Source organism: Oryx dammah, unplaced genomic scaffold (assembly GCF_014754425.2).
Source record: "Oryx dammah isolate SB20612 unplaced genomic scaffold, SCBI_Odam_1.1 HiC_scaffold_18, whole genome shotgun sequence".
NCBI classification, from domain to species: domain Eukaryota; kingdom Metazoa; phylum Chordata; class Mammalia; order Artiodactyla; family Bovidae; genus Oryx; species Oryx dammah.
The window spans coordinates 16,969,128-16,975,903 of NW_024070202.1; positions in this window are offsets into that span (position 1 = coordinate 16,969,128).

The window sequence follows — 6,776 nt, forward strand, 5'->3', positions numbered from 1 at the left end:
AGGACCATTTGAATGATGTTCAGTAAGGACCTGCCTTTCCTATCATCACCAAAGTTACATATGTGCTCCAATGCTCACTTAAGTGGTTTCCAACATTTTTGAAAATGAAGAAACATGTTTAATGTCTTCCAGTCTCTAAAATCCCCACAGGAACAGCTGTGATTTTAGGATCTGCTGAGAAAACACTTGATGACAAAAGCTATTATGAATTCAACAATGCTTTGAAATGAATCTGTTTTTCACAGCAATATATATATGAATTAGAAAAACAGTGGTCTATCTTTATAGGACACGTATTATTTACTCAATCTATAAATAACTCTTGGTTCACACATGGATTCCTGATCTCCTCATAATAAGCTTAAGGCCATGATCAGAGCATGGTAGCCCAGTAACTATAGATAGAAACAGTCGTTGATTTATTTAATTGATATTACCGAGAATTCTTGATTGAGGGATAGTAAGCAAATCAAGACTAATCCTTAGGGTCAGAAGCAAGTCAAGATTAAGCCTTAGGGGCAGAGATATTAATAAATCTCAGAAGATCTGAGATTTATTAATAATAATATTTTACATTTCAGATGACACACACACACTTTTTACTGTAATCAAAATCCTATATAGAGAGATCAAATCTTTTTTAAGTCACTTAATACCTGGAAGGAGGATATTGAGTAAAATAGGTTGTAGTTGGTCATGATAGAAGCAAGAATCAATTCTAATGACCATTCATAGAGTAGAGATTGTTCTTAAATAATCATATTAAAATGTGGCAGTGAAAAAACCACTCTGATAAGCTGGGGAGAATTAAATCAGTCCAATTTCTTGTCACAGCAATTTGGCACAATGTGTGGAAAACCTTAAACACCTTGGCCCAGTGATTCAATCTCTTGGAGGCATAGAATGACTTTCAACATTTTTTATGTTGGTAAACAATGTGGAACTATCTTCACTGCCAACAGCAGAGACACGTCTAAGTTCATTATGGTCTACAGATTGTATGGAACATGAAGTAGTCATTAAAAATTATCTTTACAAAGTCTTCATTCAGTGTGGAAATGCATATGTTGTTTAAGAAAAAAGTGTACCAAATTGTACATATAGTATAAAAATAACTTTGTTCAGATTTTTATAATAAACCTGAATATCTTTCATAATAAAAACTCAATATATTTGTTTGTTTTCAAACTGTATGTTACAAATTAACTTCCCTTTTTAAAAAGTTATATCGGAAAGCAGTATGTAAAATAGCAAGATCATTGACTTTCTAAACAGGCATACTTGGGTTCAAGTTCCAGCTCCAGAGTGGGTAGCTGTGTGACCTTGAGCAAGTAATTTAAAAGCCTTAATTTGAGGCTCCTTATCTATATAATGGGTTGTCATGAAGACAAGATGTAATGCATGCATATATGCTAAGTAGCTTCAGTCGTGTCCGACTCTGCGGCCCCATGGACTGTAGCCAGGCTCCTCTGTCCATGGGATTCTCCAGGCAAGAATACTGGAGTGGGTTGCCATTTCCTTCTCCAGGGGATCTTCCCAACCCAGGCACCAAACCCGGGTCTCTATATCTCCTGCATTGGCAGATGGTTCACTACTAGTGCCAGCTGGGAAGCCCCAACATGTAGTGATATATATGTTAAATGCCTAATGTAAAGAATGGTAGCTGGGTTAACAATTCAGAAACTGCTATATGTGTATCAGTTCAGTTCAGTCACTCAGTCGTGTCAACTCTTTGCGACCCCATGGACTGCAGCATGCCAGGCTTCCGTGTCCATCACCAATTCCTGGAGTTTACTCAAACTCATGTCCATTGAGTTGGAGATGCCATCCAACCATCTCATCCTCTGTCATCCCCTTCTCCTTCTGCCCTCAATCATTCCCAGCATCAGGGTCTTTTCAAATGAGTCAGTTTTTGCATGAGGTGGCCAAAATATTGTAGTTTCAGCTTCAGCATCAGTCCTTCCAATGAATATTCAGGACTGATTTCCTTTAAGATGGACTGGTTGGATCTCTTTGCTATCCAAGGGACTCTCAACAGTCTTCAACACCACAGTTCAAAAGCATCAATTCTTCGGTGTTCAACTTTCTTTATGGTCCAGCTCTCACATCCATACATGACTACTGGAAAAACCACAGCTTTAACTAGACAGACTTTTGTTGGCAAAGTCATGTGTCTGCTTTTAATATGCTATCTAGGTTGGTCATAACTTTTCTTCCAAGGAGCAAGTGTCTTTTAATTTCATGGCTGCAGTCACCATCTGCAGTGATTTCAGAACCCCCCAAAATAAAGTCTGTCACTGTTTCCACTGTTTCCCCATCTATTTGCCATGAAGTGATGGGACTAGATGCCATGATCTTCGTTTTCTCAATGTTGAGTTTTAACCCAACTTTTTCACTCTCCTTTTTCACTTTCATCAAGAGGCTCTTTAGTTCTTCTCTTTCTGCCATAAGGGTGGTGTCGTCTGCATATCTGAGGTTATTGATATTTCTCCCAGCAATCTTGATTCCAGCTTGTGCTTCTTCCAGCCCAGCATTTCTCATGATGTACTCTGCCTACAAGTTAAATAAGCAGGATGACAATATACAGCCTTGATGTACTCCTTTCCCTATTTAGAAAGTCTGTTGTTCCATGTCCAGAACTAACTGTTGCTTCTTGACCTGCATACAGATTTCTCAGAGAATCTAGTATATGTGTTTACTAGAGTTTAAAACAAATGAATAAATGGATGATGGAAACCAGATTTATGCAAGTTGGAGACAGAGGTTACAGTTAAGCAAGGAGAGGGCCAGAAGGGATAGATGGACCATGAGATACTAGATTAGGAACTGAATCATCACTATGAGACTGTGTTTAGTTTAATGTAGCTAAAGATGGATAGACACAGAAGTAATTATCGATTTCTATAATCCGTATTACATAGTTTAGTATACATACACGTATTTTTCTAGCTCTGTCTGCTGAGAAGACCACAAAGCAGTGACATTCTAGAAGCAATAAGCATACTCAGAGCATAGATCTTCATTTCTAATATTATTTTCTAATAAAAGAACTAGGGCTCCTTGGAAAAATAGCTGATTCTAGGGTTGGGGCAGAGAAAACACAAGACTAGCCCAGGACATCTTGTAGTGATAGAAGTTAAGAAATGTTCAAAAAACAAAAAGATACGAATACATCTAAGAGACACTGGAGGCAATCTAAAAGAATTGCCCATGGCCAAAACTGGAAGGATTTGAGCAATAAAATGAATACTAGTAAGACTGCATTGTAACCTAAGGAATAAAATAAATATTTATGAGTTCATGCTGATATAAATGATCTATAGACAAACAAGGAAACAAATAGGGAGAAATGATAAATCTTCCTTACAGAACTGCAAATAATTTATGTAGCCACTACTTCTTCCAAGAGGTGAGCTGTGTAGTAACTTACTTTCAAAAAGTAGGTTATGGAAAGGAGGAAAAAGAGTAACTTTACGGTGAAGAAATTTTACCAGCACTGCCTCAGCCAAGCGATCAGTGTTAACAGCAACAGTCATAAGTCATGACAACATGTACTCTTAACATAATATGATTTAAAATGACACTACCTTTGTGTTCTTTATCTCTCAAATCCATAACCCCAGTCCAATCGTGAAGAAAATAAATTTAAACAGAAGGACAATTTTCAATATCCCTCAAAATTGTCAAGGTCATTAAAAATAAAGGAAGTCTGAGAGACTGTTACAGTCAAAAGATGCCTATAGAGACTTGACAACTAAACGTTATTTAGCAACTTTCATGGGGTTGTGGAACAAAAAAGGACATTAGTGGAAAAGCTAGTGAAATCAGAACAATGTGTGTGTGGTTCACAGTAATGCACTGATGTTACTGGTTGGTCAAAAAAATTCATTTGGATTTTTCTGTAACATCTTATTGAAAAACATGAACAAATGTTTTGGCCAACTCAGTAGTTCTTTAGCTGTGACATAGGTATCATAGTTGTATGTAAGATGTCACCTTTGGTACACCCTAGCAAGTGGCTGAAAAGTTCCTTTTTGAACCTGTTGTTGTTGCTTAGTCACTAAGTTGTGTCTGACTCTTTTGTGACCCTGTGGACTGTAGCCCACCAGGCTCCTCTGTCCATGGGATTTCCCAGGCAAAAATACTGGACTGCATTGCCATTTTCTCCTCCAGGGGATCTTCCCTACCCAGGAATCAAACCTGTGTTTTCTGCACTGGCAGGCAGACTCTTTTTTTTTTTTTTAAATTTTTATTTTTACTTTATTTTGCTTTACAATATTGTATTGGTTTTGCCATACACTGACATGAATCTGCCACGAGTGTATATGAGTTCGCAATCCTGAACCCCCCTCCTACCTCCCACCCCATATCATCTCTCTGGATCATCCCCATGCACCAGGCCCAAGCATCCTGTATCCTGTATCGAACATAGACTGGCGATTTGTTTCTTACATGATAGTATACATGTAAATATGTCAATAACCTCAGATATGCAGATGATACCACCGTTATGGCAGAAAGTGAAGAGGAACTAAAAAGCCTCTTGATGAAAGTGAAAGAGGAGAGTGAAAAAGTTGGCTGAAAGCTCAACATTCAGAAAACGAAGATCATGGCATCCGGTCCCATCACTTCATGGGAAATAGATGGGGAAACAGTGGAAACAGTGTCAGACTTTATTTTTCTGGGCTCCAAAATCACTGCAGATGGTGATTGCAGCCATGAAATTAAAAGACACTTACTCCTTGGAAGAAAAGTTATGACCAACATAGATAGCATATTCAAAAGCAGAGACATTACTTTGCCGACTAAGGTCTGTCTAGTCAAGGCTATGGTTTTTCCAGTGGTCATGTATGGATGTGAGAGTTGGACTGTGAAGAAGGCTGAGCACCGAAGAATTGATGCTTTTGAACTGTGGTGTTGGAGAAGACTCTTGAGAATCCCTTGAACGGCAAGGAGATCCAACCAATCCATTCTGAAGGAGATCAGCCTTGGGATTTCTTTGGAAGGAATGATGCTAAAGCTGAAACTCCAGTACTTTGGCCACCTCATGTGAAGAGGTGACTCATTGCAAAATACTCTGATGCTGGGAGGGACTTGGGGCAGGAGGAGAAGGGGACGACAGAGGATGAGATGGCTAGATGGCATCACTGACTCGATGGACGTGAGTCTGAGTGACTCTGGGAGTTGGTGATGAACAGGGAGGCCTGGCGTGCTGCGATTCATGGGGTCGCAAAGAGTAGGACACGACTGAGTGACTGAACTGAACTAATACATGTTTCAATCCCGTTCTCCCAAATCATCCCACCCTCTCCCTCTCCCACAGAGTCCAAAAGTCCATTCTATACATCTGTGTCTCTTTTGCTGTCTCGCATACAGGGTTATCATTACCATCTTTCTAAATTCCATATATGTGTTGGTATACTGTATTGGTGTTTTTCTTTCTGGCTTACTTCACTCTGTATAATAGGCTCCAGTTTCATCCACCTCATTAGAACTGATTCAAATGTATTCTTTTTAATGGCTGTGTAATACTCCACTGTGTATATGTACCACAGCTTTCTTATCCATTCATCTGCTGATGGACATCTAGGTTGTTTCCATGTCCTGACTATTATAAACAGTGCTCCAATGAACATTGAGGTACGTGTGTCTCTTTCAATTCTGGTTTCCTTGGTGTGTATGCCCAGGAGTGGGATTGCTGGGTCATAAGGCAGTTCTATTTGCAATTTTTTAAGGAATCTCCACACTGTTCTCCATAGTGGCTGTACTAGTTTGCATTCCCACCAACACTGTAAGAGGGTTCCCTTTTCTCCGCACCCTCTCCAGCATTTATTACTTGTAGACTTTTGGATCGCAGCCATTCTGACTGGTGTGAGATGGTACCTCATTGTGGTTTTGATTTGCATTTCTCTGATAATGAGTGATGTTGAGCATCTTTTCATGTGTTTGTTAGCCATCCATATGTCTTCTTTGGATAAATGTCTATTTAGTTCTTTGGCCCATTTTTTGATTGGGTCATTTATTTTTCTGGAATTGAGCTGCATAAGTTGCTTGTATATTTTGAGGTTAGTTCTTTATCAGTTGCTTCATTTGCTATTATTTTCTCCCATTCCGAAGGCTGTCTTTTCACCTTGCTTATAGTTTCCTTTGTTGTGAAGAAGCTTTTAATTTTAATTAGATCCCATGTGTTTATTTTTGCTTTTATATCCAGTATTCTGGGAGGTGGATCATAGAGGATCCTGCTGTGATTTGTGTTGGAGAGTGTTTTGCCTATGTTCTCCTCTAGGACTTTTATAGTTTCTGGTCTTACGTTTAGATCTTTAATCCATTTTGAGTTTATTTTTGTGTGTGGTGTTAGAAAGTGATCTAGTTTCATTCTTTTAGAAGTGGTTGGCCAGTTTTCCCAGCACCACTTGTTAAAGAGATTGTCTTTACTCCATTGTATATTCTTGCTTCCTTTGTCGAAGATAAGGTGTCCATAAGTGTGTGGATTTATCTCTGGGCTTTCTATTTTGTTCCATTGATCTATATTTCTGTCTTTGTGCCAGTACCATACGGTCTTGATGACTGTGGCTTTGTAGTAGAGCCTGAAGTCAGGCAGGTTGATTCCTCCAGTTCCACTCTTCTTTCTCAAGATTGGCAGACTCTTTACTGACCCACTAGGGAAGCCCTTCTTGAATCTTCCAAGTTACAAATTGAGAGAGTCCGTTGCATCTTTGGTTAGCTCTGAAGATTAGATTATTCCTTCTTCATTCTGAATCATCCATTCAATTAGC